The 18,814-nt window shown below is 36.8% G+C and overlaps 1 protein-coding gene across 1 annotated transcript in view; it reads left to right on the top strand.

The window, feature by feature from the left end:
• Positions 1-9,670, top strand: part of HECW2 (HECT, C2 and WW domain containing E3 ubiquitin protein ligase 2) — a 452,691-nt gene extending 443,021 nt beyond the window's left edge. Inside the window, exon 30 of the transcript XR_010431857.1 lies at positions 9,657-9,670. The gene's annotated coding sequence lies outside the window, so the exon portion shown is untranslated. The remainder of the gene's footprint in view (positions 1-9,656) is intronic.
• Positions 9,671-18,814: the final 9,144 nt, after the last annotated feature.

Genomic DNA, 18,814 nt, shown 5'->3' with positions numbered 1-18,814 from the left:
TCAGGAAGCACATTTAACTTCTGATCCTTCCATTGGAAGGTCCTTGAGGTGTCCCTAAATTTTGTCAGCTCTTATTTACCCAATGCAGCTGTACATACCACTTCCCTACCTTGCCCCTTTGGTAGTGTCACTTTTTTGTGTTGCATTTATCTTTGTTCTAACATGCTCCTGTATTAAGAAACATGAGTTGCTTGTCTTTATCACTGGGCACTTTATTACCCATCTCTTTCATACCAACTCCTTTTAGGTACTTTATAAAGTTATCTCTAACCTATGATGTTAATCTTCCTTATCTTGTTGCTAATATCTCAAACAAGTACATTAATGTCTTTTTTTTTCCATGTTACACCCCCAACTAGGAACCAATTTGCCATGAACAATCAAAGTTCTTATATTTATCAGATTCCCTGCATTCCACAATGCCTCCCAAACCCCGACATTAATTTTCCCTGTGTGCAAAATCAGCTGCCTGTCTTGCTGATTAAAATATTACTGTGGTGTTCTTATGTTCTTCTCCAAACCATTAATTCTCATTTATGCAAATATTAGAGAAAGTGTTTGTCTCTTTCTGATTTGTTTGTACCAAGTCAGCACAGTGAGGTAACAGTCCAGACCGCTGTCCCTAGCTGCTGTGAGAAAGGTTTGTGTTTAGTTCCACTGTGGTGTAAAAACAATGGATGTCATTTGACTTCATGGGAAGTTGTAAGTCATAATTTTGCTTTACTTACATTGGACACATCTAATTTTTCTTCCAATAATTTCCAATATTTGCTTGCTAATACCTCCTGGCCTTTCAACTGCCAGGTATAATTTCAGCAAAATGATCTCCTAGTTCCATTATTTATTCTGCAATGTTGTTAACTGTTAAAGACCTTTTTCCCTAAACGTACATAAAACAGACTGACTTATGATGAAATTTAGCTGTGGTCTAAAAAGGCTGGTTCATACTGTAACATATTTTATGTGTCAAGAGGGGAAAAATGTAAGTTGTAGTCTTTGCTTTAAACTCAGATGATTGCTTAAAATACACAACAATTAATCACAGATGGTTTACATGGGAAAACAGCCCCCACTGTCATATATACTTTACATTTGCAGAGCAAAATTGTTGCTTGTAAACAGTTTAAACAGTAAGTCCCATATGCTGAATTCATGAAACTATTCCCTAATGGAAGTTAAATGAAAAATCTCATTAATACTCAGTAAGGCAGAGGTGCATATGAGAGACTCCCACTGGTTGATTTACTGTGGCACCTGCCACATGGGCATGGAAATAAAGGAGAGAGTTTTTTCAAGTATACAAGTAGAGAAAAGGTAAAAATTAGGGTACTCTTCTATCTAGGGGAATTTATGCCACACGTTATGAGCTATTGAGGAAGGTACCCTGATATTCTGACTCCCAATCACTGGGTTGGAAACCTCATTCATAGAATCCCAATAAAATTTTTTAACATAATTTTAATTTTAAGAAGTCCTTAATATACTTTATATTTTGAAGCATAGTAGGACAAAAAGTTTCAGTAATCTTATATATGGCAATGCATTCTAAGTTAAGACCTTCTTAAGACTACCTGTGCTGATCACCTGCTGTGTCGTAAACACAGTATTTTGTTAATAAGTCATTTGAAGTTATTCAGGCTCTCTTTGCTCACTTGAGTTTAATTGTATACATCTGAAAACCTATTTCAATGCGATCTTCAGAGAGACAGCCAAGTGATGCTTACCAATGGTAGGTGAATTGCCCATAAAATGCATTAATCCAAATGATCCCTTTGAGTAAGGGAGGTACTGATATTTATTTAAAAGGAGTTTTTAGCGCTCTGCTGGCTTTTTAATTCACTGCTGGATGTACTCAAAGAATACTGCATTCATCCTTAAGATAGGTAGAATGCATTTGACTAGGGCGAAATTCCAAATTACATATATAAATCAGTGTAGCTACTCATTAAAGCTTTGTTACTTTATATTGAGTCTGGATTTGGCTTGGATTCAGGGAATCCACTCATGTTAATGATTTGCCTGGATGTAGCCCCACTAAAAGCAGTAAAAGAGTGTTACTTCATGCTCACTATGTTCATTTACATGCATGTTTATATTTCCTCCTGGTGTTTATCACACTGGAAAATTTCATGACAAGCAAGTGGCCAACATGTATCCAGCCAAATTTCTACACGGGAAATATCACAAGGTGCTAGAAAACTCCAAGAAAGGCTGCTGCAGTGCCAGCCCTCACCCCATCACTCAGCAGGATGAAATGTAAAGCTCTGCCTGAGAACGTGAAGAATAAGCGTTGTACCTGATCGTAATAAGAATGAGAGCTAGTCCAGACATGAACAAATGGTGACACATTTAGAGTGAAGAAAATATATTATTACAAAAGAAGTGTCATATATGGTTTCAGAAAGCAAACAAGCAAACAAAACTAACAGCACAGGATATGAATTTGTTATTGCATTCGCAGCATTATTGTATGGCTTCCTAAACTAATTTGTTGTTACATGATGAAGAGAGAGGGGAAAACTTCCTATCTCCAGCATGTCACCTTTCATTAAAATTGTGTTTTTCTGAGATTTTGTTATTTGCAGTTGCTCATCTGTTAAATTAGAAGTTTTAATTCTTCACAGTTTGTCACCTTTTTAATTCTGGTCTGTTGACACACACTTCTCTGCAATGCAGAAAGGCTTGAAAATGAAAATTTAAAAGAAAATGAGGTGAGAAGAGGATAACAAACTGAAGCATTGGTTCTTTGCGTTTTCTCACTAAATGTAAGATGGGTCTGGAAATCTCAGGTAGACAGATAAGAGTGGATGATACCACCACAACATTATACATGTTTCTGGGTTTTTGAATTAGGAAAACCCAGTGTCATATTTTTTTCCAAGTGGAGAGTATTGTAGGTTTGGCTTAATTATATTGAGGAGTAGTTCATTCTTTTAAATCCATTTATCTAAAGAATGGAGTGATTCTGAACTACACACGGACAGGCACTGTCAGTCCCATTTGCCTTTTGAGGGTGCAGCATGGCCCTGAGTACAAGCTGAAGGGAACTTCAACTTAATGAAAAAACTCTATATAGAAGACAGCATCATAGACTAGAGTATTTTGTCTTTTTAGTATTTATGTGCATTTTTTTCCCTGATTTGAATGGCTGGTTTTGATATGGCATTAGATTGAGTAAGCCTTAGGAATGGATGTACAAAAGCTATTTCTCTACACATCACTAATTTGGCATTAATATATTAATAAAGATAGTTCTATGATGAAATTAATTTTAAAACTACTTCTGGCCTAATTGTTGCTATACTTTTTCTGTCACAGTGAAGGACCAGATTACATACTTCTGACAAATACAGAAAGGGTCATGCTTAGCATCTGCATTACCAATTGCTTCCTTACACCTGCAGTCAGAATGCCCATGATGTTTTCAAAATGTATAAAAAACATGACATTCAATAGCCAGATGTTTTCTACTCATATTAAAAAGAAAAAAAATATAGCAGTGAGAAAATCAGATATTCTCTTTCATTAAATTTAAGGTTAGAAAACATGGAAAAATGTAAATCTTGAGCTGGATTTATTTTTCTGGGTTTATTTTCCTAGTTTAACTGCAAATTATTTCTTTTTACTAAGTTTAAAAGCTGATATGGAGTTGTCTGAAGAAAGTTGTGTAGCGATTAAAATGTGTAAATAAAATAAGAAGGACATTACTGGTTCTCATGTGCATAACTGGTTTGCAGTACAAACAAGCCTCTGTTCATTCAGTATCTCGTAATCAGGGGAAAGTGCTAGTTGCATTTCCATATGTTGGCCTGAATTCCTTCTTTACTCTTGTAGTAAACTAGTAGAATGGCAACATACACCTTGGTGATAAATTTCATCATCTTGATGTTTTTCTTAATGTTGAAGTCAGAGGTTTGATGTGTGTAGGTTCTTAAATGGGAAGAATATATAGAATATTTTAATTTTATGATGACTGTGGTTATGCCACAGTACGATAAGATTAAGCAAGAAGTTTCTCCTATGACTCTTGTATTTATTTACTTATTTAGATTAAAAATAATAAATTATGCTTAGCCAGGACCTTAGGCACTGTAACACATCATTAATATTACAATAAAATCTCAGCAGTATTAAACTAATCACTCAGTTCGACAGACTCCTACACAGATTCCTTCTCATTCTTTCTTTGTGGGAAGAAAACCCTCAACACTGCCCCAAAACATTATCTTACAAAAAGTTAGACCTCAAACAAATTAGAGGTAATTCAAAGTGTAGGAAGGAAGCAATTCAAGAAACCTGAACTTTTATAAAAATGACTTGGTAGAGATTCCCCTGTTCATGATGGTGAGGAACGGGATGTGCTGGGATCTTGGTTGTCTACTGTTTAATACTTGCTGTTCCCTTTGAACTGGTGACATGGGTCTTTTTCGGGACAGTTTGCTGAGCTGACTGGTCCAATGATGTGATTTGCCATGGCTGTGATTGTCTGCTCATTTGTGAGCATCTGCTGTAAGTAAATGTTTTGTTGGGGTGCGTCTGCAGCGTTCTCATTTTGTTTCAACCAGTGTGGAGGTGGTAACAACACCCTGTACTACAGCTGGTCACATGCATCCCAAAAGTTATTGTGTGTCTTGGACAAATACATTATTTGGATTTCATTGTACAATTCAGTCAAAAGGAAAGGGTGACCCATTTAGAGAGTGTTAAATTCCAGCTATTAGTTATGCATATGTCACTCCTTGATTTTCTGAAGAGGTAGAAAAATGCAGACAAAGATTAACAGAATTTCATGCACAAATACATCAAATCCTTGAAAGACTTGTTAATGTGAAGAGAAAATGAAAGAAAATTTACATTTATTTTAGTGATCAATATATACAGGGACTTTGCCCCTTTATTACCAAAAAGCGTAGCATAGAAGCTCAGTCAGTATTTTGTTGTTTTAACTAATAAGCTGTATGGGGGAGGCACAGATAGCCTCACATCTGTTGATGCATCATAAGTATCTCCTTGAATGACATTTATTGTTTTTATATAAGTCCATTAGTTTAGCTGAAATTCCATCAGTAGTTGTTTTATCAAGAAAATTACACCATAAGGATATCTAGCTAGTAAAATCTTTTTCTTAATTTGATACCTTAACGAAGACTCTGCTAGAATAAGGATAGCATTTGTGTACTGCTTTGCACAGCCAAACCACTCTAATTATGACAAGACTTGTTGTGTTTGTTGGATTTTACAGGAGAGGTTTTCTTCAACACTTACACCCATTTTCCACTTAATTATCTGAATCAGAGATTACAAAGATAAGGAAATCTGTAAAAAACTATGACAGAACCCTGATTAGATTTTAGTTGTGTTTCTTTAAGCTTGCCATTAGATTGTATAGCCCTTTGGGAACAATTTAAAGAGCTGCAGACATGAAGAAGACAGGACAGAATGCCAGCTGCGGACAAGGATATTCATTAGGTATTGCCTCAAGCCCCACAAAACCTCCTGTCTTTTCTGAATATTTTTTGGATTTCTTTCATGTCCAGGGGGAAGAAGGGTGAGTTTTTAGTATCAGCCATATGAAACAGGACAGGAAATCCAGAAGGAAACAATGCTTTTCCTTTTGAGTTTGCCTGGCCACATCCAGTCCCTTTTGACCTACACAAGGAGGAAGCAGATCCAGGGAACCACGGGGTGGTGCTGGTATTTCATTCCTGATACTTGTAGCATTTGATCCCTTTAGAGGCTGTCTTCTCTCAGCATTGGCCAAGTCAAAGCTGTTTTGTTAATCATAACATCACTAATTTCCTTTCCTGCTGATAGCTGCATGGTGGTTTTGCTGCTGTCACTCCACAGTAATGAAATGTCATTGCAGGTGGTACAAAATACAGCAAAGTTAAAGAGTTGGGAACAAACAGTCTTCTCAGTTACAGCCATTCAATGGCATGGATTAATTTGAGGGAGATGCCTACATATTCTCAGGAAGGTTCCCCTTTGCTCTCATGCAAAGAGTGTTGCATAAATGGTCTGTTAATTCTCACTGCCTGGTCTTTCTGCAGAGAGTACGATAGAATTTGTTCCATGCTTGGCCTATCATTTCTTGCTAACATCTTTTCTAGTCCCTGAAACCCACTTCGAAGAAGATGAAAGCAGTGTGCTATGGCAGCCTGGGCCAGCTGCATCCTGCAAACGAGTGAGAGAACACACTTTGCACCCCACCTCTTCCCTAACTCATGCAAGTGAAGGGAAAACAGGAGGAACTGTACTCTAAGTCACAGCTTCTTCCCAAATTACCTCCTTGTGTGCCAGAGCCCAAATCTGTGTTGAGTCCAACAGCTTCTTTCAGTGATTGGAGGGTAATTTCACTTAACAGATGAATTCAAGGCAACCACAATCTGCTCCCGGAAAACTGGAGCCCAGAAAGCAAGAAATAATTAAAAAAAAAAAAAAAAAAAAAAAAGAAAAGAAGGGAGAACAAGGGAAAAAATAAAACTCTGTGCAAGAAGTTGAAAAACAATTATAATACTAATGTTAATTCTCTCATATCAAATGATTTCCCAAGGTGTTTAAATTCTAAAGGAGTCATTCACATGGCAAGCAAAGTTTTAGGGGAGAAATACACTACTTCTATGTTGGTCACCAAATCCCAGAATTATTTCAAGTGAATTTCAAGTGCTCGTTCGTCATGGCAGCTGTAGGAATAATATACCAGGGGACTCCATTTCCTCAACAGTATTTCTCAGCAGCTTCTGAGCAGAGAGAACACGATTCTAATGGTGCTGCAGAAGCCTCCTGGGCAGTTTTATGGAGCCATTGCACTCAATCTGTGCTCAGAAAAATATTGCTCCCTTGTAAAGCAAATAAAACCAGAAAAAAGCTTATAGTGAGACAATATATCTTTTCCCCCCCAGTCTTCTATGCAGATCAATACAAACAGTTGAAGTTGATTGAATGTAATTCTTTGCCCAGATCAGATCAAAACTGTAAACACTAATGCACTGAGATAGTCACCCAGTCTTGCTTTGAACATAAACCTTTTTTCTCTTGAAATGCATTAATTAATCATGCAATCTGGTTGGTATATAGAAGCCATCATTTACATTTCCATTTGCAAAATGTGTGAGAGCTTGTTTGATAAATTCATATCTGATAACTTTTTTAAAGTTTCATTTTGACGGCAGCAGAGCTTGATCGTTCACTTTCTATATGTCAGAAATTATAGCCTCTTAAGAAATGCATTCTGCACAGTAGCTCAGTCTATATTATTGTAGAAGCACTACTGCAAGCTCCACATAACCTTGTACATACAGAAACTTTTCTGTAAAATATTGGTGAAAAGAGAAACAAAAATAGATATAGACCTACTTGAAAAGTGTCCTACTTCCTCAGAAAAGGTTCCATTAAAAATCTTAGTTAAAAGCCTCTATTAAAAGCTTTCAGGAAAAAATGTGCCTTGTGTGGCCCCCTGAAGCCTGATGAAGTACCAACCAGAGTGATTTGTATTTCAGGGGATGCACAAGCACCACAGTGGATGTTAATTGCCATCATGGCAAAGTCTCTTTGTCTCCTTTTTTTTCCTATGGTTAACATTTTATGGGCAATGAACCACAGGAAATAACTGCTACTGATGATAATGAAAATGCTGAAACCTCTTAAATTATGGCATCAGGCAGGAGCAGCACTGATGTAATTACTATGTTAATGATCAAGTAATATTTAAGTACTCCTGTGTGATTTTCTAGTATTTTTTAGTACTCATCTCTAATGTCCTGCAGAGGGTTTAAGAGCTGTTGCCATTCCCCTGCTGGGCTCCCATGCAGAGAGTCTGATAGCTGCCTCTAGGCCCAGTTAGGTCTCGCAGCAGGGACCAGGACTCCTGTTGCTACTTTGCTCTTCTTTTCATGTGTTGTGTTGAGGAGTTGCCCATAATCACCTCTAAGAGCCCCTTAGATCCTGCTGTTGGGGTCTAAAGAGGCACCAGCACTGTGATTAGGTTAGGATTTTTATAGGAGACTGAAAGTGTCTTACTATTCCCTTCTCCAAGTCCTTCTGTACTGAAGGCAGAACTAGGAGACAAAAAGCAAGGAATCAGCAAGGCCACTTTTGCAAACGAAATATGGATCAATAACCATAATATTGAACTTTTGCTATGAGGCATGCTATTCTTGACATATCTTTTGCAAATTAGCATCCAGTAATTTTTAAAGTAGAGTATTAGTATATCTAGATACTTTTTGGGGCAAGAAAATAGAATGCAATTTTGGTTGTTCTAGTCTGAAAGCTGGTTCCCCAGCACACCTACCATAGAGCTGCCTTAACACCAACTGCTCTTCCCCTGATGACTTTGAGCCCCTAATATTTATTAATTACTTACTATAATAATTACTTACTGGGAAAGCAAATGTTGTGATGCTATTACTAAAAACTTCACTCTGTTTTCTTTTTTTCTACTTTTCAGTTTTTATTTACAGAAATCTTCTCTAGGTCTAGTAATAGAGTAAGAGGTTTGCAAATCCTGAGAGTGAGTCTGGGATTAGATCACAAGTTAAAGAAGTTTACTTTCAAGCTGATGTTGAAAAGTCCTAGACCTGGTAGATTTTTTTTCTTTGTTTTGTTTTGGTTTTGCTTGTTTGTTTATTTGTTTGCTGGTGTTGATGACTGGTGATGCATCCAGAATCTCTGTGCTACGGCCACCAGTGCAGGAGCCACCAAGGCTCTTGGACCACAGTGAAGGTAAAAGCCTCTTGCACTGGTCACAACTTTTGTATTAGCTGCCCTGCACAGAAAAGGACTCGTATTTCCACTGTGCTATTATTTGACTGGAGAAATTAATCCTGAAATTTCCATGTGATACTGAATCCTTTGTGTATTCTTTGTATTGTGACTGTTCTACCTGGGGAAACTGTCTAAGCCAGAAATCCTGTGTGTGTGTGTGTGTGTGTGTGTGTGTGTGTGTGTGTGTGTGTGTGTGGAGCTGAGAGTGGTGCCTGTCCTTTGAGGGCAGGGCTTTCTGCACAGGTGGTGGTCCTCTCCCTGCCTCTTACATGAATGTCCTCCAAACAAGTCCTGTTTCTCAAGGCTCATAAAGCCATCCAGAGCTTGGCTTGCTGTGACTGTCTCTACAGAGAGAAAGTAAAGAATGAGTACTGTGATACATCACTGCTTTTCTGTTTAGAAGGTGCAATCCACAGCCCTACTAATAAACTCTGATACTTGGCAGAACCTGATACCCTGATTCTGGTAGAGCAATAGAAACACAAGACAAAATAGCAATCCTGGTACAATAGGGGAAAACAGATGCATGCAAAAAGGGAGCATGGAGCAAAGCAAATCAAGGAGACAGTTTGTGAAAGAGGCAAGAAACTCACAGCTCTTGCAGTTTAGTCATTACTTACACAAAGCTGACAGCATGACAAGATATCTTAAAGAACAAGCCAATAGCCTGTTCCTGGGTTCAGCAGTCTAGGGAGGTTTATGGCTAATTAACTCTAACTGGAAATACTCTTTGCAAGCTGCCCTGCAGCTTTTCTGCACTCCTTCCCTGTCTGCAACTTTTCTGTCTGTATTTGGTACAACCACAGTATGTACTGACCTTGGAGGCACTCAGGTACACAGCCTGAGCCCTGAACAAGGAGAACTGAGATCTCCTCCCCATGAGGAATAAGAATCAGAAGGCAGAGAGGAAAATGAAGTGACAGGACTGCTGTGTGAGTCAGAAAGAACAATAACATTAACACCAATGTGAGGAAAGAAAGAAAGAAAGAAAGAAAAAGGAAGACAGAATAATATGCAAGTTTGAAGCTTAAGTGTGGAAAGAGGTTAACTGAGCAGTGTAGTGGCTTAGTGAGAAACGACAGGCTTTCTTAGTGTCTTGCATCTGTGAAAGACCGAAAACCTGTACTTTAACAGTTCAGCAAGGATAGTTATTATCTGCCTAAGCCATGGGGCAGAGAAATTCTTCTGAGGCTGGGAACTCTCAAAGTTCTATGATTCCTGATGAGGTTCAGCAGATGAGCAGCTCTATTGCATCACCCTTTCTCTGAAGGATGAAGTTGCCGGAAAAGTTCCTGGCCCTTATCATCCATATGGCTGTTTAGGGCTTTGCCTCTTTTTATCCAGACACCTTATGTGTCTTTGACCAACCAGAATTTTAGTAGACACTTGTCATGCTACATTACCCCCCAAAGATACCTTCTCTGATTGTTCTTTTCACATGTGTCAGGTGTACAGAGCTTTGCAGGAATTATTCAGGATTGATATTCACTGTTCATCTGTCCTCCATAAACTGCTGGAAACGTGATGGAGGAACAAGTGTCCCCAAAAAACAGGCAACTAAAACACCAGTAAACAACTAAGATACTTGTGACATTTTCTTATAGGCAAGTAGATGTAGTTTGAGGACAAATATTTGAAGATGCTAAATAGCAAGCAGAATTAGTTTTGCTGCAGATAGTGATAAGTGTCTTTATTTACCTAATTATAGGGAACTGCCTGGCAGGCTTCTTTTAGTATTAATAGATGCTTTCCCTGTAAATGCCAATTCAGCAAAAGGATTCTTAATTTGTGAATGTGCATCACTACTTTTGATTTTCAATCAGTAATCTCAGCCTGAGCATAGACATGTACATTCTGCACACACAGAAATTCTTGCATCTTCTTGTTCTGTTTTACAGGAAACAGTTCAATCCTTTACATTAAGATGATTTTGTAAGGAATTATTTAGTATTGAAAGGAAACCTATTGTAAATAATAATCTGAAAACAGAACTTTGCATTTTAACAACACTACAGGAGGTCTATAAGCATATTTCAAATGATATTTTAATAACTGATGCTTAAATACTTTTAAAGCAATACTGTAATTAGATGGGTCTCTTTGAACCTTTCAGTTAAATAATTGCACGCTAATGTAAAGAAAAACAGCTTTTCACAGTTTTTGCATTCAACAGCTGAGATTAATACACTTAATAAGCAGCAGTTATTAAACTAAACATTCAATAATGAGTCATTATAACAATATTAAATTCCTAGGGCCAAGTACTACAGCTTGTACTCTTGGAAGTGGTCAAAGTTCCCACTACCTGAATGGGAGCTTTAACTGTGGATGAATCGTAGGACTTGCCTCAAAACTGGCTTGAAAAACTAATAAGGAAAAATGACACTGTTCTGAAAATAACTGAATTTGAAAACAGGTGTTTAATTTCTTACCTATTGCTTTTGCCTTGATTCATGAACTTGCATTACATCTACATATATTTCTTGCACAATTCATCATCTTCACATCAGCTAAAAAGGAGGTGCTTAGTTCTAACAATGATAATTCAATTTAACGTAAGTACTTAAAAATTTGTCATGGGAACTAAGATACCTCTGGAGATCTTGCTTACTTTCTTTTTCTTCAGTATCTAGTTCTTAAAAAGGAGTATCACTCAGATCTGAAAAGAGATTTTAAATCACTTTTGAATTGAAAAAATTCTGTCAAACCCGATGAAATGCTGAGCTCAGCTGATTTAAAAGAGAGACTTTTGTAAAATTTGTCATCTTAGAGACAAAGGATCCATTTCTAAAGTATTCATTTTTCTTCATTTTAAAGAAACAAGATTAGACTCTTGCCTTTTCCTGTGAACTAAAAATCTTCAACACTGATGGTGATCAAGTGAAATACCTGAATTTCTAACATGAACTTAAACAGTCTTATGGATAAATATTTTCATTCAAAATGCAAAGTTGTTCTGTGAAAACCAGCAAATATTCTTCCCTACTGTTGAAAATGCAATGTTTTTTAGTTATGCCAAATTTTTAAATATGAAGAGGTGTCCAAACTAGCTGCAAACACATCCACTGAAGTTTAACTACAGCATTAGCAGACCTGAGGAGGTTATAATGGTGGAACAAATGTACAACAGTACTTGGTGTGGCATTCCAGTTAAACAAAGATCTGTATGAAAGGACTTCACTGGCAAGATGCGATATCTTTCTATTTAGTAGTTCATGTTGCACCTTTCTTCCATGAAATCTGACTGTTACACTCTCCAAAATATTTTTACTAGATCAGCATTAGCTATGGGAGTTTTAGGTTTTGTTCTTGTGTATCATTTCTGAGCCATTGAGACATCTTCTACATCCCTTGTTAGCAAGAATTAACTTTCCAACTTTAAAGCACAAATATCGTACTTTCTGCTAAAGTTGAAGTGACAAGAATATGCATAGAATTATTATCCTTGTGAGACATGAAGCTAATAATTTGAATTTGAAAACAGCATTCTGTTCCTTTTAAAGTTTAATAGTTGTAGTTAAGAACAATTTAGTATAGCAATAGTCCTTGAAATGTTCAAATGCTTTTGAGACTTGATCCCAGAATTACCACTTTAAAAAAGGAATTACCCATTTTTTTTCTTCACATAATGTTGTTTGGAAGTTCAGGCTGCACAATCCACAAATGCCTCAGTGTGGATCCCAAGTGGAGTTTGTGCTTGTTATTTAAATTAGTGGTTTTGAGCTTGTTATGTAGAGTGGCATTTGAGCTCTCTCAGCCTAGTGCTCTACAAGGTGAATGACTTGCACAAGGACTCTATGGCGTTTTTTTCAATTTACCTTCAATATCTCTCAAGCCCTAAAAAAATCAGTTTCCTTATAATGAGACTTTAGCCTTTAACATGCAAAGCTCAGAAGCCCTTAGTCTTCAAAAGGCCAATTTAACAGGAACAAGAAGAAAACCCACAAGACAAACTTGTTTTGTTAAATCTGCAGGTGAACTGCACAGTTAGTGGAAATTCTTGATTGTCCCTGAATCTGGCATTTCAAGTTTGAACCTAAAAGAAGAAAAGGTTAGAGGTTGTTCAGCATCAATGGATATACTCATATATGAGACCGAGGCATGTCATGACATCCTACGTTACAGGAATGCCTAATGGAAATGATGTGACTTTTTAACCATGAGACTTGGAGGTCTCTTTTGGAAGAGAAAGGTGACAACCACACTCCATGGATACAAGAAGGAGCATGCTGGAAGCCCTCCTGTGGGATTTTGACTGGGTTCACTTAGTGAGGTTTTGGGAAACTCTGGTCTAGTGAAATAGTTAATAGTAGTTTCCTTAACATGTAACATTGATGGGTCTCAATGCACTTCTTGAAGAAGGCAGTTTGCATGCCCTCTGTGACACAGAGGTGGGGAAATAGGCTCCAGAGCTGAGGGGTGCCCAAGGTTACACAGCATGTAATACCTGCTATATTCACATTAAGTGGTTTCCTTGTCAGTCACCCTGTCTTAAAGTCCACTGCTTATTGTAGCCATTACTTCTTGTTTGGTAAGTACATTACACATTAAGTGTTCCTTAAACAAGGAACACTTGTTGTCTGGTCAAAACTCACAAGCTAATATTTTTGCAATGAGTTTGTCAATGTTAGGCACTGTAAATCTGAGATAATATAAAAAAACAGGTCACTGTAATCTGAATGTTCAAATCTGAATATGCATGTACCTTTTGACTACAGCTGTAGTACTTGCCATGGCATAAAAATGGGAGTAGCAGCCAACTCTGATTATGCACCTAGGATGCAAACTGGTTTCTTGTTGACTCTTACTGAATAAATATAGGTTTAAAGTAGTTTGAAGAAATTACTAATTAAAATCCCTGAAATATAATTAATAAATTACACCATAGATTCACCAAGGACAGTGGTGGCAAAACATGCTACTGCCTTTCTTTGGTGAGGAGAATTGGTCTGTGGGTTTAGGGAAAATGGTAGAATTAATTTCTCTCTGTCCTACTAATGCAACTGATACATCTCATGAGATTGTGTGGTTCAAGCTGAAGAACACCACAAGGATAGTAAGGAAGGTAAGCTTCTAGCTAATGGGAAGCTAATGATAAGTCATAAACAGTGGGAATAATTAGGTTGCAGAGGAGATGTTATTGGAAGGATTGACCTGGCATTAGATATCAGTCAATATTTTCATTAATTATGTGAAAATGAGAATGTGTTGTTGAAATTGTTATTGATGTGAAGCCGGAAATCTTCATCAATAGAGGAAATAAACATTAGGAGGACAAGGAATGTATTTAGGAGATCTTCTATTATGAGAAGCTTTTTTTTGTCCATCCTAGAGTAAGTTTAGCAAAATGATAGTCACATTCAGGATTGCTTGGTTTGGTGTTGTATTTGTAATTCTTTACAACAAGGTTCCAGAATCATAAATATCTCAAAGGTCTTTGGGTCTAGTATTTTGAAGCTCTAGGTTTTTTTAAAAGGTCATGATTGTAATGATCTCTGTGGATATGTAAGAACATGCTACCACTGTAAAAATTAGCACATACTTGCTGGGAGCCAGGTACAGCACTAGTTGTACACTATAGCAGTGGGTGAGGTTGAGCAGCTAAAGAGCAGCTTACAGATTGTTTGGCTAAGCAGAATATTTGGGATAGTTAGATTTGGTATCTTTACAGGCATATGACACATTTGAGATAATAATAAGTGGTATAAAAGCCTCACACAAAGTCTGCTGAGAGCTATACAGTTCATTCCTTCTTATACTGATTCTAACCATTGGATCATCCTTCAGTAAGAACAGTCAGCCAGCTCTCTGCTCTCCTTTTTAGGATACAGGCCTAACTAGGTCCAGGCTCAGATGATTAAATTCCTGTAGGAAACCTCAGCTGGAAAGCTCTTGCATTTCTCTAATAGCTGTGCCAACAGGCAAAATAATAACAAGCTGTACAATAATTATTTTATAAAAACAATTATAAATTATACCATCACAATGAAAAAAATCATCACAGGTTGTGTAACAAACCTGATGCAGATCAAGCATTATTCTCTGTCACATTCAGCTGTGAACCACACAAAGTCAGAGAGATAAATGCCTGGAAAAATATTAGGGTAGAATTACAAGCTCACCTTCAAGAATTATTATGTGATTGTGTGTTGGAGTCTGAGCTTGAGGCCAGAGTTCATTAAAGGATTATCAAACTGCTGCAAGAAAAGAGCAGAAAAGCACAGCTACTTGAACTTTCCCAGTGCTTTGAAAATTTTCTGTGTTGTTCCTGACAAGTTTTAAGCTACAACATCAGCCATGTCTAATGTGTTGAAAGGTTGGTAAGGGAACTAATAAAAGCTCGCTATTGATCAAGCATGTGCCTTTTAATAAGAATCTGCAATAATTTGAGTAGCAATAATAGTTTCTAAGAGAATTGCCACATACATAATGCCAGTACTTTCAGCTCCCTGTGGGAGGATGGACATATATTACTGGAATTTGCTGCATAATGATTCACAAGAAAGGCAGTTCATAGTCCCAAATCAATTCTTAGCTGTCTTTTTAGGATCAACACTACATGTGATTAAACTTCAGAGTAGATACAAGTGTATGCTATTCCTACTCTAAAAAAATATTGTAAAAGCTCTTTAATAATATTTGCTCATGGTTTTATTCTTTCCTCTTCATATTCCCCTTCATATTTATTCTTTCCTCTTTATGTTAAACATATGTGTTATTCAGTTAATGAAATTTAAGACTAGCTCCTGAAAGAGAACTGGGTGCACCTTACTTTGCTGAGTTATACCAATTTACAGGTTAATGTCTGCTCTCACACGGGCCAAATCAGGAATAAAATGGTGGGGCTAATATCTTTTTACACTGGGATAACAAAGCAGGACTTGGATTCAATACCTGTTGATAGCCAGCCTGTAAATGAAATGGGGAGGGCAATGTGCACTCTGTCAGCAGCGCACGAGTGACGGCTGCTTCAGCTAAGTGCAGATCACAGATACTGCTCACTGCCAAAGAAACCACCATCCCACACTGCATGATCTGTTTCTCTCACAAGAGTCCTCCCTTGAACAGATTTAGGTTTCCATGTGATCCCGTAAGCCTGCAAATGACGAAGAAATAAAACAAAAATAGATAAGCTGTAAACCGAAGTATTAGATTGACTAGGCTTGCACTGCCAGTGCTGATAAAAAGCCTGTGTCTAAAAGGAAGCCAGTATATTAAATTAATGATCCAAATACCACACAGCAGTAGCAATGTATTTTAGTTACAGTACTTTTGATTGGTTGAATAAAATAGCTTATTTACTTGTAAATACTTTAATAGAAGCAAAACCATTCTAAGTGACTTATATAATGATCTTTCTTAAGAAATGATGAGATTTTCTCTTCTAAATCTATTCATGGAGAAAAATTAATACAAGTATGACAAGAATGGGTACATTTATCAGCCAGATGACAGAAAGAGATTCTAATAGAATAAGCAATATTCATAAAATTTTCTTATTCGGAAAAATTCCTGAAATGTATTATCTGTGGTGTTTTTCCTATTATTGATGTTTTTGTGGCTGATACATAGACAAAATTCCTTAACTTAACCTCCCATTGTGACATACAATGCATTGTTCCAAACTGACATCCTAACCTTGACTGATGTATTCCCCTATGTATTACATTCACTTGTTTATTGTACATTTAACTCACCTGTATGGTATTTCCTTTGGCCACATTGTATTTTGTCAAGTAGAAATCATGTTTTAAGAGTCAAATTTGTACTGAGAATTATACACGTACATATATATTTATATAAATATAAAAGGCTTTAAATTAAAAGTTTAACTGAGAAATTCAGATAATTCTTTACTAGACAATACTCTGACCCTCAAATGACAGTTTTTTCACAACTTAATAACCAAATAAGTACATTAGAATGCATAATATTTATTTTGTTCTGCTCAGTGCTTTTGCATAGTTGCAGTCTCCACCCTTGGAGTGGAGTTGCAGTCTCCACCACTCCCATGATTTTCACTAAATGCAGGATAATGCTGTTTAAGCACAGTGTACAGCAAAGGAGCTGGGGAACTGCTCCAGTGAGTCCCACGAGACCTTGAAAAGCATTCTGCAAAGCTGTGTTTCCCTGTCCACAGGGGTTACAAACCTAAAACTGGATTTGTTGTGGCATGAGGAATCTTGCAATTGCCCCTGCAACATGGCTTGGTGCTCTGAGGTATCTGTGTATAGATTAGGAGACACTTGGAAATTATTTTAGTTATTTGAAAAGTACCAGGAGATGGAGCTCCAGATTGCACAGCACAATTTCTTGGTATTGGAACAATGAAACATGTTATTTCTGCACAGTTAAATGCTTCTTTCTTTTTAGCTCATCATTTACAGGATTTCTTTGAATCATCTCTCTACTTAGGGGAATTAAATGCTCCTTCTTTGAAGCACTGTATTAACTCCAGGGAGCAATTGCTAATGTTTTTCTTCATGGATTTACAGCCTGAAGTTAAAGAAAAAAAGTCTGATTAGGGAGAAATCAGAACAGACATTGATTTAAAATAGTTTTTGGGGATTATTCTGGTAGTATACAGTGACTATAAATCTATCATCTTCACATACTTTTATGAGCATACGGAAATGCTCAAAACCTAAAATTTCTTGGAAAATACCTTGTAAGACATACTATCAGATGCATCCCTACTAAATCCTTTTACAAAGGGAACACACAAAATTCTTTATGCAAAAGCATAATAGTTAGAAAGGGGAGAAGGAACAACATGAAAGTTCTCCATGATACAATCTGAATATTCCTTCACTGGCATTTCAAATATGCCAAATTTTGGGGGTTCTAATAATTTTAAGTCATATCTAATCACTTATGTGAAAAAAAACAAACCAAACCAAAACACCATAGCTTTGTTTAAAGCAGTGTACTTTCTTTGGAGCTATGTGACAAATGACCAGCTATGGATCTCATATGTGCCCTGAGAACAACATTCTAATAAATCCCTCAAAAAACGAACACTTCATGAAACGAAAATAGTTTAGTTCTGGTTTAGCCTCCCACCTCATGAGAAGCCTGGTACAGCAATTAACCTTGTTTGTAACTGGTATTTAAACTTAAAGTGTATGCACATGCTTTGATCTCTAATCAGATATTTGATACCCACCAGGGAGCTTCTGTCCAACATCCCAGAGCTGCAAGTTTCTCAGAGAGTGTTGCTATTAATGTTTTCCCAGTGAAAGAGTTCCATGTTGAGAATAAAACTTTTAAAGGCTGCAAAGAAGCTTAAGAACATAATTCATGCTGAATTTTACTTTTTGTGTACCTGTGAGTATATTTCCATCAGATAACATTAATTTAAACTGATTTTTTCCTACCTCTGTGCTCCGCAGTAAAAACAGATCTTGTATTTATGTAATTGTGCTTCAAAACTATGATATTAGTTCCGGCAAAAGTTGTCTACAGAAGAGCTTTATGCTAGTTATAAATGTTTGACATAGGAAATGTGTGAAAGACCAATTATGGGCTGATCAGAAATATCTCTTGACATTTTTAGAGTGCACTCTGAGATGAATTCACCTATTTAATTATGACTTTTTCAAATAGGGTTTTCTAACTCAATGGGAGTCACTGCACTTACTGTTGTAAGGAAAGATAAGATTTTTATGATGGAGAAAGGGAAAAAACATGTCTCCAGGATGAAATGCTTATCAGTTTTTAGATCAATCACCCTTATGCAAGTTTTTCCATTGGTAGAAAGATATTAAGATATTTACAACCAACATATATCACATTGAATGGATTGTATGAAGGAAGAAGGAGAAATGATAATATACTCAACATACAGACTACACAGATTTTATTAAGAGTATAAAATAAGATAGCTATTAAGTAACATCTCAGACTGTCTCACCAAAGACTACAGCATGAAGTCCTGCTGTAGAGCTTAATATTTCTTTTTCATACTTTTTAGACATACTTTTTTTCCTAAAAGCACTGCTCCATGCTTATACTCAAGCAACTTGGAAATACAAAACAAGAGCAAATA

The sequence above is a fragment of the Pseudopipra pipra genome, chromosome 7 (genome assembly GCF_036250125.1).
Source record: "Pseudopipra pipra isolate bDixPip1 chromosome 7, bDixPip1.hap1, whole genome shotgun sequence".
Classification (NCBI taxonomy): Eukaryota; Metazoa; Chordata; class Aves; order Passeriformes; family Pipridae; genus Pseudopipra; species Pseudopipra pipra.
Note: the sequence above shows the minus strand (reverse complement) of the source record. Positions and strands in the feature narration are given on the sequence as shown.